The sequence below is a fragment of the Callorhinus ursinus genome, unplaced genomic scaffold (assembly GCF_003265705.2).
Source record: "Callorhinus ursinus isolate GAN/ISIS: 27379988/994484 unplaced genomic scaffold, GSC_fseal_2.0 scaffold7, whole genome shotgun sequence".
NCBI classification, from domain to species: domain Eukaryota; kingdom Metazoa; phylum Chordata; class Mammalia; order Carnivora; family Otariidae; genus Callorhinus; species Callorhinus ursinus.
The window spans coordinates 19,285,742-19,305,315 of NW_027397069.1; the positions used below are offsets into that span (position 1 = coordinate 19,285,742).

At 33.7% G+C, this 19,574-nt stretch overlaps 1 pseudogene; it reads left to right on the forward strand.

Annotated features, from left to right (window-relative positions):
- Positions 1-18,116: 18,116 nt before the first annotated feature.
- Positions 18,117-19,225, forward strand: LOC112826710 (centrosomal protein of 41 kDa-like; annotated as a pseudogene).
- Positions 19,226-19,574: the final 349 nt, after the last annotated feature.

A 19,574-nucleotide genomic window follows, 5' to 3' on the forward strand; every position in this document is an offset into this window, starting at 1 on the left:
TATAGTCTGATGTGCAAATCTGGAATGCAATATATTACTCTATATTACAAAGATAATTAATTTCTCTAACATTCTTGGATTCTATAAAATCTGTTCATTAAGGGGCTCCTGGGTGGCTAAGCAGTTAGGTGTCTGCCTTTGGCTCAAGTCATGATCCCAGGGTCCTGGGACGGAGCCCCGCATCTCACTTTGCCTTTCCCCATGCTTGTGCTCTCTCCTCTCTCTCTCTCTCTCTCAAATAAATAAATAAAATCTTAAAAAATATCTGTTCATTAAGTGTGATTTAACATATAAATATGTACTTTAATAGTTTCTATTAAGTGAAAAATAAAATATTTGAATGTCAACATTACTATAGAAGTACATGACAAATATCTTTACATCAAACTTCAAATTATAGAAATCTTTAAAATAATTTATTTTAATAACATTAATTTAGAATTTCCTTCATAACCTACATGAATCATTATTTATAATTATTTTTATTTTACCCATGAAAATATTAAAATTAATGTTACTGGCATTGAAAAATTTTATGCTAAACTGGTGATTGCACTTTAAAAACAAACATATAAAATGAACAGATCTTAAGAGTTTATTATATTACATTACTTTGTGATAATACTATCCCTGAAGACAATATAATAAATGGAGTTTATTGGCTTTCTAGTATCTGCTGTATCCGAATACTATCAGCATTCAACATTATTGAAAACTTAGAGGCAGTGTTCTGTATGGCATCAGACTTTACTATAGGAATTAAAATATCCAAATTCCAGTAAAATTTTGAATTGGAATGTAGAGCACATCCAGGAACCAAAGACAAAAACAGATATGAAGTTCAATAGATAAGAAGGGAATAGAAACCGTGTCAATGCAAATGTTCTTTATATGACATCTTGTTGAACTATTTTTGATAGGGGTGCCTGGGTAGCTCAGTCAGTTAAGCTTCAGACTCTTAATTTCAGCTCAGGGCATGATCTCAGGGTCATGAGATCAAGCCCCTCATGGGATTCCGTGCTGGGTGTGGAGCTTGCCTGGGATTGTCTCTCTCTCTCTCTTTGCCCAACTCCACTTTGCTTGCCCTCGCTCTCTCTCAAAAAACAAACAAAAACTATTTTTGATCCATGTGCAAAACTAAGAAAACTTTAATATGCCTTTGTTACTTTGTATTGAACCATTTGTTCTTATTTTCACCTGAGGTAAACCCCAAAGATCAATATATGATTGATCATAAAGTCAAAATCTTTGTTGTCAAATAAATTACATAAAAAGTGTCAGAATTCTGAGAAATAAGCTATAGACCACACTCACTAATGTAGATACCTAAACACAATTTGAAGGCTTTTAGTTTAAGGACATATAATATAAGCTTAAAAAGAAATCCATTTCTCATTTTGCTAAGTGCAAAACATAAATGCTACTAATCTCTGAAGGCTAATGCTACTGGCAGTGCACCAAAGACCCTCAAACTGACAAAATTACCTTACATTTATATGTAATGCAAAATACCCCAAAATCAATTAAATGACTTAAATTTATATATATAACTTTAAAGTGAAGATTTAGGTAGATTTTAAATGATGAAGAAAATAGGGATTGGTCAAAATTTTCAAATGCAGTATCTATCTGTTCCAAAAGATATCTTTCTCCTGAGAAATCTACAATGGAAAACACTCCCTTTTAATCATTTTTATTCATACATGTGTGTATGTAGATGTATGTGTGTACTCGAATGAATCAATGAATAGTGAATGATTCATATATGAATTAGCAAATAATAAATGAGCATTTAATATTGATTATATATATCATTTAATATATATTTTTATTCAGCATATACTAATGGAGCAGCTACTATCCAGTTAGAACAATGTAGATACACTATGGTGAGCAAAAGTCAGATATAATGCCTCTGCCGTGGAATTTATAGTCTAGCATGAGACTAACTGTAAAGCTACTTGCGATGTTAAGAGATTATAGAAAGTTTTATTACTAATAAAAAGAAATAAGTATAAAGAACTCAAATAATCAAAAAAAGAGAAAATTGAAACAATTCTATCTCCTTCATTCTTCTTCCTAAATTCTTTGAGCATTACCTTCTAATGGCCTGAACTTTGAACAACAAGAAATCACCTAGAATTAATATAAACAATATTTTGCCACTTGTTATGATGTTTAAAGTAAAAGTTATATATATTTGATAAAAGATACCTTGTAAAATAAAGATGATGTCAGGAGAAATCATCTCCTAGCTAACATTCAAAGTGTTACCATCATGATTTCACAAATTTTAAAATCTGGCTTTCAGAGTTTTAGACTTAAAAGACTTGAATTTCAAAACACATGGAGAATGACTATATCATTTATGCATGATCTCGTACCAACAACCTCAAGAATAATTGATCTATAAGCCAGAACTGATGTTTAATTGTCTATAGTGAGAAATGTAATAACTTGGAGATATAGGATAATCTTATCTAAGTGATTCTTCCCTGAAATCAGTTTATATTATAGGGCTTTATGCATGTGAATTAGCTCTATGTACCCATCTCCTCAATAGACATATGCTTAATAGCAGAAGTAGTAAAAATCTTTAGCCATCTTACCTCGCTGAATGGGGATGGACACATAAAATAAGGTACAGGGCTTCTTTTAGGATTTTCACACTAAATAATCCTTCAACAATCACCTCTCCTCCCATTCTTCCCTGAAACATTGGTCAGGAAGCCATTCCGTTCTTTGGGAAGTTCGGCTTATGTGGTGGTGATTCTTGAAACTTCTAATTTCCCTCATAGGAAAAATGTATTTTTAAGTCCTAGAAGAACAACCAAAATTTCTAAGAGAACAAAGTTATTTTCTGTGATTCTTTTAGAAAAAAATACATTTTTATAATTTGTTTGAATTATGTTTTCCAAAAATATCTTTGTAATCTTTGAACATTTAGAAAGTATACCAATTCCATCATTGATATTTATATTTTTTTTATTTTGAGTCAATACATTGCAATAATAATAATAATAATTGCAATACTTGTTGTCTTCCTCTGTTGTAAGGGCCTTTGCATGTAAATTAATAATAATGGGGAGATTATCCTAGATAATTAGGTGAGCTCAGTGTAATCATAGGGTCCTATTAAAATGCAAGCAGGAGGGTCAGAGTCAGAGAAGTGGATGGGGCAATGGGAGCAGAGGTCCAGATTATATAATTGCTAACTTGAAGATGGAGGAAAGGGCCATGAGCCAAGTGAGGGAGGGAGTCTCTAGAAGCCAGAAAAAGCAAGGGAACAGTCTCTCCTAGAGCCTATCAAAAGAACATAGCGCTAGAGGTATAGTGCAATAAAAACCATTTAAGATTTTTGTCCTCCAGGTCTGTCAGGTAAATATGAAAGAAAATAAAAATAAATTTGCATTATTTTAAGCCATAGTCTGTGGTAATATTTCACAAGAGCAATAGGTAACTAATAGATATACTTAATCAGAATAAGTCCTTGTAAGTGGAACAAAGAAATTTAGGAATGTAATTTCCGCCTAGAACAAAAACATAAACATTATCCTGAGCAATAATTATATTATATAAAAATATACCTTTATTTACTAAGTGCTAAACAACTGTATATTGAATAATATTTATTCCTGTTAACACATTGTTTTTTAATCACAGCCCCACTGTATCTAGTTAAATAACCTTAGACAGGTTATTTACCAACTGTGTGCTTGAGATTCTTTTCTGCAAAATGAGTGAAATACTTATAAATTGGGCTAGAACAGGGCCTAGCACATTATTAACAAGCAACAAATGGTACTCATCTACAGATTTATTAGTATTATTGCCAGGTACTACTATATTTTATTACATACCTTGTAATAACTGTATTACATAGTTATATTTTATAAAATATAATTTATATAAACTGTTACAAATTTTCAGATCACTGTTTAATCTTCAAACATCAAATTTCAAAAATCTATGAGCATAATAAACCATAACGTCTAGTTCTTTTATGGCATTTATTAATCACTTCATTAACATGAGAAACTACATAATTAGATCATATTATTAGTAGAAAAAACATAATTCCTCCAAATTAAAAACAAAGTGTAATAAACATTCTAAATAAATTCCCTTTCATAGTATACATATTACAATATGTCAAGCCTGAATTAACAACAAAATCTAAAGTCCTATTTAATGGTCTCTGAAAACATGCAATTCCCTTCATCTCCCAGCTAAATAGAAATCAGATATAGCCATGGTGTTAGACTATAAAAATTCAGAAACCTAAAATAAAGTAATAAATTTCTTTTTAACATCATGCTACCATCAGAGTAGTCAATAATAATTGTTTGTAGAAAATTGCTTAGCCTATCCTCAACTATGGCTTAAAAAGTAATTTCATCTGAAAGTATTGTATTTTAGCTGACACTAAGGACCTGACTTAGTGAGTCTTACTAAATTCTTACATAGTGTAGAATTGTACTTCATGGTAATTTACAAACTATATGTGTGATTGGTGATTAAAAGTATCTTCAAAAACAGAGTTCTATATTGGTAACAATTCTTGGCCTATTCAAAAAGGATATGAACAATCAGGAAGGCAATAAGCTATTCTTATGTGTTCCTACACAAAAGTTCTCAGTAGATTTCTTCTCAAGATAAGCGTGGTCAATTCAATTAACAACTATATAGAGAGCCTGTTTAGTTAAAGCTTTTATAATGATCATTGTTATCATCATTATTGTAATCGTTATTTTTTTTACTTTCTCTCAATAGTAGACAGCAATTCTGTTCTTATTTTGTCCCTTTCTTATCAAACACATAAAAAATCAAATATATTTTGAATAGTGAAGTAGTTTTACATGCAGTTTTAAAGTAATCCCAAGAATTAATTTAGGCACATTAAGATATAAATATCATTATCTATACTCTAATATAAATATTATAAATAACATTATCAAAATATTATAAAAATATCATTTATATGTACATAAACTCAAACATTATAGGACAGTAGTTACGAATATGGCATCTATATTGAAATCTAAGTAGATTGCTCTTAGCAGTTTGATAAAGAGCTGCCCTATGATTGTGAGAAGTGACTGATTATATACTTTTATGTTTGGGAGTAGGGGTAGAGATAACCAAAATCTCTAAAGGGATTTTTGCATGGAGTTAAGGATCCTGGGGGTCTGTCTATTGTCGAGATAAGGTTGTTTTTAGTCTCTAGCAAAACATCAACATTAAGGCAGTCATGAATTCCTTGAGGAAATGTCATGCTCTGCAGGTCTCAAGTATTTATCAGTGGGCTGCAAGTTGTAAGGAAATTTCATTTTGGCTACATGTCTCTTGCCTTTGTTTGCTTCATCATTAGCACAGATGTGGGCAATTAGAAGACAGTGTATATGTCTCTCTCTATATAAATACACAAACATATACTGTATTATATGTTCCTATATAAAATATATGCATACATATGTGTATACAAAATATACAGAAATATATACTTTCAGACATATGTATACTTATGTAACTATATATGTTTTATTTATAAAATATATCTATTATATACACATATATTATTTCAATAAATAAATTAACATATCCCAACTTCCTATAGGAAATGTTATGTCTTGTCAGTGATGGCACTTTCCTTCTTTGCTAGCAAATTTTCTGATTGTCATCTATAAAAGCACACATCACAATGAAATAAAGCAAACGTTAAGGTCAATAATATAAAAATTAATAGCTACAAAAAATTAAAATAGAGTAAGCAAAAAGCCTTTATAATCCTTCCCATTCCACAATATGTTTTAGAGATGGCCTTCTGGTTCACAGCTGTGAGATCATGGTCCAATAATGTTTAGGACCCAGCAATTTTACTGACAATCAAATAAATGGCAGCCTGATTTTTAGGGCTGTGTGAAGAACCAGCCCTGGCAAAATTGGGAAATAGAGAGGGATTAAGCAAAAAGTTAGATTTTGAACTAAAATGAAGTGAGTCTCCCCACTGTCAGAGAAAGAAGGTATAAAGAGGGAAAATGTCAAAGGCAAAATGAACTGTATGATGTTGAGATAAAATAAGAGTTCTTGGTGTGAATTAACAGTTTTTAGTACATAAAGAGAAATAAAGAAAGAAACATGGGTGTAAATGTGTGTACCTGTGTGTTTGTGCATATATATATATCCAGCCATATATTTCTTGGTCTATCCACTGAGAAAGCCTAGAAGCAGTGACACCCCTGTAATAATGAAAAACCTAGTACTCAGATCTTACATTACATAGAAATGTTTCTAAATATCTTTCTCTACCATAATGAATACACATTTTTTTTGAGAAATGACCAACCTTGGGGCACCTGGGTGGCTCAGTTGTTGGGCATCTGCCTTTGGCTCATGTCGTGGTCCCAGGTTCCTGGGGTCCTGGGATCCAGCCCCGCCTTGGGATCCCTGCTCCGCGGGAAACCTGCTTCTCCCTCCCCCACTCCCCATGCTTGTGTTCCCTCTCTTGCTGTGTCTCTCTCTCTGTCAAATAAATAAATAAAATCTTAAAAAAAAAAAGAGAGAGAAATGACCAACCAAAACCTAGGGGAAAAAAAAGAATAAGATGAGCTTGTAATATTTTGCTATGATCAGAAAACAAGCAAATGCTCAAAGACTAAAAGAAACATGCTAAAAGGCTAAGAAATCTAATTTTAAGTGGCTCCCACTGGACAAGTCTGTGGTAACAAAAAGCAAACACATGCCTACAAAAATATAGTAACAGATTATTACCCATGGTTTAAATAAGAATTCATAAATCCATACCAATATAAATAAATAAATATGGAGAAGAGAACATTTCTTTACAGTTAAATGCACTTAATAAATGCAGAAAAAGAACTAGAAAATCACCATTTGGTAACTCTCCTGACAATAACTGATACAGACAAATATCAATGGATGCAAAAAGTAATGGGTGAAAACGTGAAAAAGATAAATTTTTAGATGGCTACAAAGCATCTCTTCATAAAATATTCGTAATTTAAAAAGCAAAAAGTGAGGAAACCTCCAGATGCCACTATGATTTATTGATCAAAATTAACAGGACCCATGATAGAGCAAATTTTTATCATGCACCACCTGACATGATGGAATGAGAAGAATACACACACATCTCTGATATCCTTGTTGAAAGAGCTAAATAGATTGTAATTGTGATGAAAGATCAAATTCATATTGAAGCAGTATCTTATAAAATAACTCCCTATAGTACTAAAAAATAAAGTCAAGATTGTGAAAATAATGAAAAGACTACAAAACTGTTCCAGATTGAATGTGACTGAAGAGAGTTGACAAGTAAATGTAATGTGCAGGGTGACATTGGATCCTCTGCCTTGGAGGACATAGTTAGAACAACTGACAAAACTTAAAGGAGTCTGAGGGTTGTCACTAGTATTGTATTGATGTTAATTCTTAATTTTAATGTTTGTACACTTATTATATATGAGATGTCCTTGTTTATAAGTAATAGATACTAACTTATCCAGGCTAGTAGATTATCATGTCTGCAAAAAAAGAAAAGAAACGAAAAGTATAGATAAATGATAGAGTAACAGATAGAGATAGAGACATATAGATCCTGACAAAGCAAATGAGATGTTAACAGCTGGGGGATCTGGGTTAGGTATATAGTGAAACCATTTATTACTTTTGCATACCCACTAACAAGTAGATCTTTTATTCAAGACACATTATGATGTAGCTTACTTTGCTTTTTAATTCTCAGCCACAAATTATCATTTCTACCTTTTCTTCCCCACTCAAATCTTGGGTGATATTAATATTTTGTTCAGACATTCAAGAACTTATGCTTTGGTGGCCAATTCTATAAGGGGACTGTGCATTTTCATCTCTTTTTAATACTTTGTGATAAACTCAACTACCACAAATCCCATTTTGTTCAAAATACCTACTAATAACACTGAATGTTTTATCAAAGTATGATTAACTCTGGCTTTCTTCACTCATTGTCAGTTCTGCTGAATTTTTTAATAAACTCAATGCTTTTTCAGCCATATGTAGTTTGTGTAAACAGAATGTTTTGCATATGAATATCAAAGTTACTTTAGGGGTTAGTTGTATTGTTTATTTACAACAGATCAGGTAGATCTACATATTCACTATCACTGAATTAAGAACATTGCAGATTTCATCAACATGATTAGAGAAAGAAGCCAATAAATAAACCCAGTCACATCTAGTGAACAAATCATTAGATTATAAATCAGAGTGAAAAGTGAAACAGTTAGTATCTTTATCAGACATTTAGAGAAGGGTATTTATATTTTCACCTCATCAATCTGAAAATCATTTCTTACATTTAAAAATATATAAAATAACAACATTTACCTTACATAAATCATGAATTTAAGAGGGGCAAAATAAAATATACATGTACAATTCTTTATGAAAAGCAGAGTATTCTCATATGATGGATATCAGGAGTGATTTCTCGATAATTTAAAATTCATAGTCTATGTGTTTCTATAGTACTTGGGTTTTAGTTGTTTTTGTTTTCATTTTTTGCTATGGATTTGCATGTGGATTAACTTCTGTTTGAAAAAAATCTTGCATGTCTTCTTGCAATTGGAACTTTTCCTTGTATGGGTCTCCTAGGCTCTAGTGTAGTAGATAATATATATTTCAAATGAAGATATTTCTAAAATATACCTTGGATGAAAAACACCTCTGTACTCTAATTCATAGTGGTCTTGCATGTCTAAAAGGAATGTGATTTTCTGTATCTATACAAAGCCAGGGATATAGCCAGAATATGTTTAGAAAATCATCTAATTTTAGAGCTAGAACTAAATTTATAGCGAAACTTCAAATATACCAGAAAAAGGAATAGACTTTCAAAGGTTAGATAACAAGTAAAATTTAAGGTCATGCAGTTAACTGATCTCAAATTTATGAATAAATCCCATTTTATCTTTATATCTCATTGAACTATGCAAGTTCCTCACAGATTCAAACAGAATTTGATAAAAACCTGTTCCTATTTCATTTGAAGTTTGCACAACTAAGTAAACACTTGCTTCTAGACTCTTTCTGAATAGTATTATAACAAGATATTTTAGAAAAAGGAAGATTTTTCACTGTCAAAATGTGTCAGAATTATTTTTGAAAGTAAATTAAGGGATATTGTTTTTATGCAATGACTAAAGTGCTAGAGTTTAAAGAAATCAAGACAAGGAATTGTTCCATGTCTGCTTTGCTAGAAAGAGAAGCCAACATCATTACCATAAATACTTTTGATGATATTTATAGAAAAAATTTTGGTTTACTCCTGACATCTAAAACACACAACCTGATTGGTATCAAACTGTTATAATTATTTTAAGAGGTGCACCTAAAAAAAAGTCAACCAATGAGTCAAGTAGAGTCTAATGAGGACTTCTGAAAATAGAGTGTTTTAGTTCTTAAAGGAATTCTATAAAAACTCAATCTCTCAGTTTTGCTGAATAAGAATAAATTATCACCTTACCCCAGGTGTGGATCGCAGCCATCTTGTATATGAATAAGAAGCCAACCTGAAGATGTGGTCAGCACACACTGTGGTTGGCCAAGCAGAGTCTGAAAGAAGCTAGGTTTTCTATGACATTTGTTGAGAGAGTTGAGTTATTAAATTTCCTACCCAGAAGTTTTCACTCACATCTTTCATGAGCAGACTTATAAATGATGGGGAAAAAAATGCTCTTTGTTTACAAAAACCTAGAATAAAGATTTACTTACAAGACAAAAATAATTACAGAAATAGGAAAATGCATTGAATGCTTTTTACTAAAAATTTTTTAGATCAAAACAGATGTGTTCTTACAGTGATCTACAACTTGTAAGAATTATCCATTCCCTTATAGTAATTGATACAGGAATGCTATCATAATTATCCACTCCCTTGTAGTGATTGATATAGGAATGCTAAAACCTTTTTTATTTTTTTAAGATTTTATTTATTGATTTACTTTAATTTGGGGGAGAGAGAGAGAGCACACATGAGTGGGGGGAGGGGCAAAGGGAAAAAATCTCAAGCAGACTACCCGCTGAGTGTGGAACCCTAGGCAGGCCTTAATCTCACAACCCTGAGATCATGACCTAAGCCCAAACCGAGTCGGACACTTAACTGATTGAGCCACTCAGATGCCCCTAAAATCTTCCGTTTAATAAAAATTGAAATGGTCTATTATTTTAGGGAAAAAATACTCCTGCAATCCATATACAATGAAAGTGGACCTGCTTTATCTGTCACAGGTATAGATTTACTAGCAGTTTTAGTTGGAATTGAAAAATACTTTAGAAATATATATGTAGTGCTCGCTTTGGCAGCACATATACTAGAAATGTCATGTATACATGAGAGAAATGAAGATGAGAACATTAAGCTCAAGATATGAGTGCACAGAGATATTTGAAGATTCGTTAGGTCTTCTGGCCATTTTAATTTAACATACTAAAAGATACTGCTGCTTTCATCATATGATAGTACCAACAAATGGTAGTATAGACTGGAAAGGCCCTTGGAAAAACTACGTCCCAGAAATCTGTTTTTCAGGTTCACTACTCAGAAATTCCAGGATAATTTCAAATATAATAAAAAATTTTTGAAGAAGTGAACAAAATCTGGAAGAAAGCCTAAGAAGGTAAATAGCTTATCCTTGACACAAAGGAAACTATACGGAACACAGTCATTGTTGTTATTGATTTAGAATATGTCTGGAAGGGTGCCTGGGTTGCTCAGTTGGTTAAGCGACTGCCTTCGGCTCAGGTCATGATCCTGGAGTCCTGGGATCGAGTCCCACATCGGGCTCCCTGCTCAACAGGGAGTCTGCTTCTCCCTCTGACCCTCTTCCCTCTCATGCTCTCTATCTTTCATTCTCTCTCTCTCAAATAAATAAATAAAATCTTAAATAAATAAATAAATAAATAAATAAATAAATAAATAAATAAATAAAAATAGAATATGTCTGGAAGTCAGAGAACCCCATGTGATTTTCTGAAAAATATTAGAAACCTGAAATGTTTCAGGTGTCATATAGTGACTACAAAAAGGGAATAATATCTCATTTTGTTTCTCCAACTTGTAAAAGATGCACCTCAGAGCCAGTCATGTAAAGAAGCTCTGTGCCCATGGCAGTTTCAGAAATACCACGATCTATCCCACAGAACAGAACAACCAAAATTCAGATTTACAAAGTGATAGATTACTCCAATTTGAAAAGATCTTTTCCAACTGACTTTCCATCCTTCCAATGACTCTAGATGATACATTTATTGATGGTTGTTAAATTATTCTCCAAATGCATAAAAATAAGGTTTTGTAAGAGAATTTAAAAAGCATAAAATCCACTCATGGAATAATTTTAGGTGGCAAATAACAAGATGTTTCGTGAAGTCTACCTTTTGAGTACTTGATGAACAAAATTTCTGTCATGTCTTTATATGATGACATAAAGTTCACTCCACAAAACAAAACAAAAACAAACCCTTAAAAATTTTGATTCCAATTATTAAGAAAGCACTAGCACAGATAGAGATTGAGGTCAATTTGTCTGATCTTCAAAGTTAATGTTATCAATAATATAATTATGCTTATTGAAGTATAATGATTTAATATTATGACATTAATGGAAGCAAAAATTTTTTTGTACTGGCATTTGCCCTTTGCTGTTATAAGAATGAATCCTAAAGTTTTTTGATTTTTCATGTTTTAAAACATTTATAAACCCTTTATGGAAGTGTCACCTTGTAAGCTTATTGAAAGAGAAAAATGTTTTTGGAATTCTATTATAGATAATTATATGCAATGTGATAACTGGCATTTTTTAAAAATAAAATAATAGCTAATAAAAAAGGAAAAATAATATCAAGACAAGGTTACAAATAACAAGGACATGAACATAAGTACCATGAACAAACACATACTACATACGTATGTATATACAAATTATATCAATGAAAATGGATTTATGTGTTATTTTGCTATAAATCATTTCCCAGATGATTTCAGTTGGCATATAATTTTTAAAAAATGGCAAACTTCCCAAATAATTCTATATATACACATATACATACTTCACATAAGATCTCAATTTTAAAAAGGAACATGAGAAGTTTGAAAAAAGAAGGAAACAAACCAAACCAGATGGATAGATATAAATAGATGCAAATATAATAAAATATGAGCAATTGTATTCATAATTACTTTCTCATTTCGATAGTCTTAAAGCACATTCTATATTTAGTAAAGTGTTATGGTCTAAATATTTGTGCTCCCCCCAAATTTATATGACATAATCCGAGCCCCCAAGGTAGTGACATAAGGAGATAGGGCTTTTGGCCAGTGATTAGATCAAGAAGATGGAACCTTTATGAATAGGATCAGTGTCCCTATAAAAGAGACTCCAGATATCTGGGTTGCCCCTTCCACCATATGAGGACACCACAAGAGGAGGTTATTTATGAACAAAGAAATAGTTCCTCAACAAATACTGAGTATGCCTAGCTCCTTGACGTTGGACCTAGCCTCCACAACAGTGAGAAAGTTCTATTGTTCATAAACCACCTAGTCTATGGCATTCTGTTATAGTGACTTAAGAGAATAAGACATTAAGTGAAGTTGTTTGTAGGGACCAAACGTTGTTTTCCTCCCAAAGGTATATCTAACTATCCTAATAGTATTTATTTAAATTGCCCATGTGACCCCATTCACTTAATAAGTCCCTAGACAAAACCTAATTGCTTTTACTTTTATATCCCTTCTGTTTCCTTATTGTATTATAATTACCTATATTTCTTTATTCCTGCATTAATATTAAACTCATAATCATCAGTACCACTTTATATCTGATTAGGTGGGAGTCACTATTATTCAAAATTTTCTAGGTTTTCCTAACTGTATGTAATATATTTTTTCTAAACAGAATTAAGAATTATTTTGTCCTGATACATAAAACTACTGTTCAAAATTCCATCATAATTGCTTTAACTTTTGGATTGATTAGGAGAAAAAGGTATTTTGTTTTGTAATATTAATAATGTATAAGGGATTCATAGGATTTGGGGGCTGACCAAGGAAATTATATATGACCACCAGAGGCAGTAACACACAAAAAGCTTCATCAAGTTAAACTTGGACAAAGTGACATGAGAAAAGATTTTCCTCATAGAATGAGGCTGTCCAGAATATTAGGCCAGGGAACCACATTCAATAAGTGCAGACAGGACTTAGGTGTCTAAGGTGATGTCACTCAGCACCATAGTATGGAGTCTCTAGGTCAGAGTTCCAAAGGGCAGTGGTAGCTTGGGGTCTTATTAACACAAGCTTCCAGCTTCTCAATGGTCAGTAGGTGTTGGACATATTATCATGGGGTATGCAAAGCACACAGTCCCTAAAAGGCTAAAAGTATGCTCATTTGGGCTGTTTTTAAAATGACTGGATGTGTAAAACTTTGAAATGGGCATTGGTGGGCTGCTGAGCTAACAGTTCTTGGCTTGTTATGAAGAAATGAATAAACTAGAGGGCCAATGTATACGGGCCATCTTTGGTTGATTTATATAAGATCACCTTATCCATGAAATGGAATGTATTCAGATTTTACTTTATTAGAATTTTAGAGTTTTTCTTTTACATATTGTACTTAAAAAATTGTTTTCTTTATCACATGCTACCTATTTTTATCCCTCCATCTATTCCTTAATCCATGTTATTATCTGAAGTGCTTCTCAAATTTAGTTGCATTAAACAGCCCCGTCTTCTAAATATCTCAGCATGGATATCTTCAACTAGATTGAATATTGGTTATGGTACTTTCAGTACTTCCTTTTTCCATTTGGAGTCAAATTACCAACAATGAAAGGCAAAAATCTTAAGGGTTCTGTGAGTTTTAACTAAATCATACATTTATGTAAATCCAAATTCTTGTCAAGTATAAGACACAGTCATCACCTCTGAAGGTTATTTCATGTTCATTCCCAGTCTGTCCATTTCCTCATGCCCTCAAAGACAAACATTTCATGAATAGAACCATACATCTTTTTTGTAAGTCCACTTTCATTCAGTAAAATGAAAATTTAAGATTTATCCATGTTGTCAAATGTTTCAGGAGTTTGTTTTTATTGTTTATATTATTCCACTGAAGGAATATACCACAGTTTGTTTATCCATTCTCATACTGATGAGCACTTGGGCTACTTTCAGTATTGAATTATTATTATTATTTTTAATTTTTTATATATTTTTAATTTCCATTCCAGTATAGTTAACATACAGCATTAAATTTGTTTCAGGTGTACAATATGGTGATTCAACAATTCTATACATTACTCAGTGCTCAAAATGATAAGTGCACTCTTTATCTCCTCCAGTATTGAATTATTATAAATAAAATGGCTGTGGAATTCTTATAGAAATCTTTTTAGAGACATGATTTTTATTTCACATGTGTCAATAATTACATGTATAATTTAGGGGCAATAAAGTAGATGTATATTTAGTTTTATAAGAAATTTTGAGTTATTTTTATATTAGTATACCATTTTATATCCACATATGAAAATACCATGTACAACAATATATAAAAAAAAGTACCATGTACAATACATAAACCTTACACTTGCTCTACATTCTCAAAAACCTTTGGTTTCACCAGTATCTTTAATTTTAGCAGTCTAGTGAGTAAGATGTGACACTTCATTGTTTTAGTTTGCATTTCCTTTAGGAATAATGTCTTAAAAAAAAAAAGATTTTATTTATTTATTTGACAGAGAGAGATGCAGCGAGAGAGGGAATACAAGCAGTGGGAGTGGGAGAGGGTTCAGAAGCAGGCTTCCCGCCAAGCAGGGAGCCCAATGAGGGGCTTGATCCCAGGACCTGGAATCATGACCTGAGCCGAAGGCAGATGCTTAACGACTGAGCCACCCAGGCGCCCCTAGGAATAATGTCTTGAGCACTTTCTAAAAAAATAGTTCTTCTGCCCTTACCCCGTATATTTTGCCATATGTTGGTCTTCCTTTGTGAAGTATCTGTTCTAATCTTTTGTTCATTTTTATATCATTGAGTTGTAGAAGTTTGTTGTAAATCCTCTGTCCAAGTCCTTTTCCAGATTTATGTATTGCAAATATTTTCTCTAGGACTAAGCCTTTCTCCTATATTTCCTTAATGTTTTCTTTGACAAACAGTTTTTTTTAATTTGCAATATATTTTTTAAGGTTATTGTTTCTGGATCTATCAAGGAAACCTTGATTCTTCAAAACTGAAGAAATATTTTCTTACATTTCCTTCTAGAAAATTATAGCTTTAAATTTGTGTTAATTGATATGATTTATCTCAAATTTAATTTTAGGTAATATGTGAGTTAAAGATCAAAGTACATATTTTTCTTTATGAATATCCAGGTATTCAAGCTCCAGTGATTTAAAGATTTTCTTTTCCCCACTGATGGCATTTGTATCTTCTGGAAAATCAAATTATCATTATATAAAAATGGATCCATTTTTAAGTTCTTGCCAGTGATCTATTTGTTAGGGCTTCAAATACTAATTTTGGGCGACACAGTTCAGTCCATAATATATTACCTCATTTTTTTTTAAAAAGGTTGTATTCAGTTTTTAGTTTTTCATACTATCTTTTTCCGTTTTTCAGAAAGAATTATTTCCATTAGTGTATGTAGTTCAATGAATCCTATTCTGCTATTTCCATTCATTTGCAAGTACATCCAGTAAAGATTATTTGTTTTTCTTTTAGATATTATATTTTTCAATTCTAGAATTGTAATTTGATTCTTTTCTTATAATTTTTATTTCTTTGCCGTGATTCCCCACCTAGGTCATTTCAGATCAGTCTTTATTGGTTGTCTTATTTGCTAGACAATCATATTTTCCCATGTTTTCATTTGTTGAGTAATTTGTATTTTTATCCTGAACATGATGAATGATGGATATTTTATTTTAGTATTTCTAGTGTTTTTATTGTAGGTCCTTCTACGAATATTGATTTTGTTTTTTAAGCAAGCATTTAATTTGGTTGAACTACAGTTTGTCTCCCTTGTGGAGACAGAAGCTCAAATCTCAGTTTATTTCCTTTAGCCTTACTGTGGTGCTTAGAGTGGTCCCCAGTAATTCACAATGGAGGGGGCAACCAGACACTCTGGAAATTTTATAAACAAATTTGGGTATCTCCCTCTCTGACCCATTTCCAGAATTTTCCCCCTCAATTTCCAATGACTCTGGTAGCACAAACTGTCTTCTGTTTCAAGTGTTTAAACTTGATTTTTCTTTTTTCTTTCTTTTCTTTGGGGGAGGGGTTATTTATTTATTTGTGAGAGAGGGGAGGGGAGGGGCAGAGGGATAGTGAGAGGAAGAATCTCAAGCAGACTCCCCACTGAGCATGGAGACCAACTAAGGACTCCATTCAGGGCTCATCGCCAGGATCCATCCCAGGACCCTGAGCCGAAATCAAGAGTTGGCAGCTCAACCAAGTCACCCAGGCACCACTTAAATTGATTTTTTCTAATAGAGTTTGAACTATACCTGCTGGAGAAGACTGGGGTTGAGCTTCAAGAAAATATCTATTAAAGAAGGAACTCTACATAGTGCCATCTTTTCTTCCATTTGATTTTCATTCATCAATATGTAAGTGTTTTTGGTTATGCTTAGTGCCTTCAGATACATTTTTGTTTACCAAAATTAATAGTTTTTGTATCTATGGGAAGGTTGGTCTGACAATAGCTGTCCAAGCATAGCCAGAAGCACCACTGATGAAGTATTTTTATTCAATGGAAATGAAAAGTAGAACTGTATTAATATCTCTCAAATATTCTTGTCATAAAATAGTGTGTTGCCAATACCCCAAACATAATATACTGTAAATATTTCTATGGTATAGTCTTAATTGAATTAAGGTAATCACAGAATACATATTTATTGCCTGATTCGATTTAGTTCTACCAAAAGAAATAGTTAAAAATTTAATCATATTATTTTGTTTGGAATATATTCCTCTGTTTCCTTGTTTTGCTTGACCCTCTGTATTTTTAAAGATTATACAAAACAGTCACCTCTCCTAGACTTACAAGAGTGGCCTCATGTAGGAGATTAACTTTTGTATCTGCCCTAGTTCCTGGCTGTCTCGCAAACCTTTGTAATTGTCCAAGCAGACTATTTGAGTTTTAATGGTTCCTAGGAGTTGAGGGTGTGCCAAGACCTGTCAGTATTCCAAAAGGAAGGGTTTGATTCAGCATCTAGAGTTAGGCTGATTGGAAGCCAGACCTTCAAACAACAGCTGTTAAAGTATGAAAATACATATACTCCTCTGGGATCACAACCATGAACCCCTCTAGTCACAAGGGCCAGGAGGTTCTGAAGTAATCCTTGGTAGCAATTGCTAAAGTTGGGGCTCCAGATGACTGTATAGTCTCCTTTCTGGGAAATACCAGCAAGCTGTAGCAAGGCAAGGGAGAGCATGACAATGGTACCCACCAGCCTCTAGATGTGTGTTAAATTAGACGCCTGCCCTTCAGGCCAGTGCTTTAAGATTAACTAGTAAGTCTCATTCACATAAAATTTGTGAGCCTCTCCATCTTCTATCTGGGCACTGAAACCTGGCAGGTAAGTCTGAGCTTGCAGCCCTTTAAGAAGTTTCTCAAATTGTTATAGTCTGTAGTGTGGACTCCAGCCCCATTAGTTTTCAAAACTAGGTGTTTGGGGAGCTCATCTCTCAAGCGCAGGTCTTCAAAATTAGGGTGCCTGATGTAGAGTTCAAATCCTTTGCTTTTCAGAGAGAAGCTACAGATTTAGAGTTCCTTCCTGATTGTGGGTTGCTGTGTTGAGGATGGAGTGTATGGCAGGATTATGTCCCAAATTTCACTTGATTTGCTGTGGACCTTCTCTCATTGGCGTAATGCGTAAGAGTCGTTCCGACCATTTTTAGCTTTCTTTGTTTTCCCAGAGGAAGTTGTTCCATATTTAGCTGCAGATTCATTATGTCAGTGGGAGGAGGTGAGCCTAGAATCCCCCTATGTTGTCATCTTGAACCAGAATCTACCTCAAAAAGTAGTTTAAAAATGCCTGAAGAGGGTGAAGCTAGAAACCCCGCATGGCCAGTTGGAGCAAATATGTCTGTCCAGAGGCACATTGGGAATCCTGAGTATCTGACCAAAAGAATACCACAAAACCCAAGGTATCAGCATATCAAGTCAAGACTGGATACTGATTATAGATACAAAAAGGATGAGCTTTTCAAGAGACTAAAAGTTACAACTTTTGCCCAGCTGGTCATCCAAGTTGCTTCCCTATCTGATCAAACACTGGAAGTGACAGCTGAAGAGATTCAAAGGCTAGAAGACAATGGCTCTTCGACGACTTCAGAGCCCGATGGGGAAATCGGTGCCAGGACCAACAGGAAGGGGAGCACGGGGGAACAGTTGCCAAGCCCCATGCAGTTCATAACGAGCGCGGGACCCGGGGACTCCAATTGCTCCACTCTGCAGAGTTTCATCAGTGGTGTTGGGGAACTGGATCTAGACAAAGGGCTAGTGAAGAAAGCAGAGCCCAACACCGAAGACAAACCTTATCCCACCTGCCCCTTCCTGCTACTAGATGTGCGAGACAGAGATTCTTACCAGCAGTGCCCCATTATTGGAGCTTATAGTTACCCAATTTCAACTCTGTCTAGAACGATGAACCCTTATTCAAATGACATTCTTGAATATAAAAATGCCCACGGCAAGGTCATCATTCTGTACGACGATGACGAGAGGCTGGCCAGCCAGGCGGCCACCACCATGTGCGAGCGGGACTTTGAGAACCTCTTCATGCTTTCCGGAGGTCTAAAAGTCTTAGCTCAGAAATTCCCAGAAGGACTGATTACAGGTTCCCTGCCAGCATCTTGACAGCAGGCCCTTCCTCCTGGCTCTGCCCGGAAACGATCCAGCCCCAAAATGCCACCCCCACCAGCTGAGAATAAATGGAGGTTTACCCCAGAAGACTTAAAAAAGATAGAATATTACCTGGAAGAGGATCAGGGTCCTGCGGACAATCCCAGCCGGCTGAGCCAAGCGAATGCCGCTGGAAGAGACTCCAAAGTTCCAGGCGCCCGCGGCAGTCAGAACCTCCCCCCGGGGGCCCTGCTAGCCCCCCAAACCCCCGCTCGCTCAGCAGCAGCCACCTGCAAGGCAAGCCCTGGAAGTAAAAACTTTGTCCGTCTTAGTCAAATAAATACTTTTTCTCCTTTCTGAAAAAGAAAATGCCTGAAGAAATATACAATAAACAATTACTTACATTCTCTTTTATTTTTTATAATTTAAATCATATTTATTTACTTTTGTTATTTATGGAATTCAGAGGCAAAATTTAAATCTGCAAAAACACAATATGTAAAATTATTATTAAACATTTAGGAAGTTAATTAGTTATCTCCACATTGTAAAGTAAAAAGCTTAAAGCAATGCCAGAAACTAGAACTGTATGAGTGCCAAGGAAATGAACATTAGAAAGTCATTACAATAATATCAAAGGAACTATCTGGAAATTGAATGGGT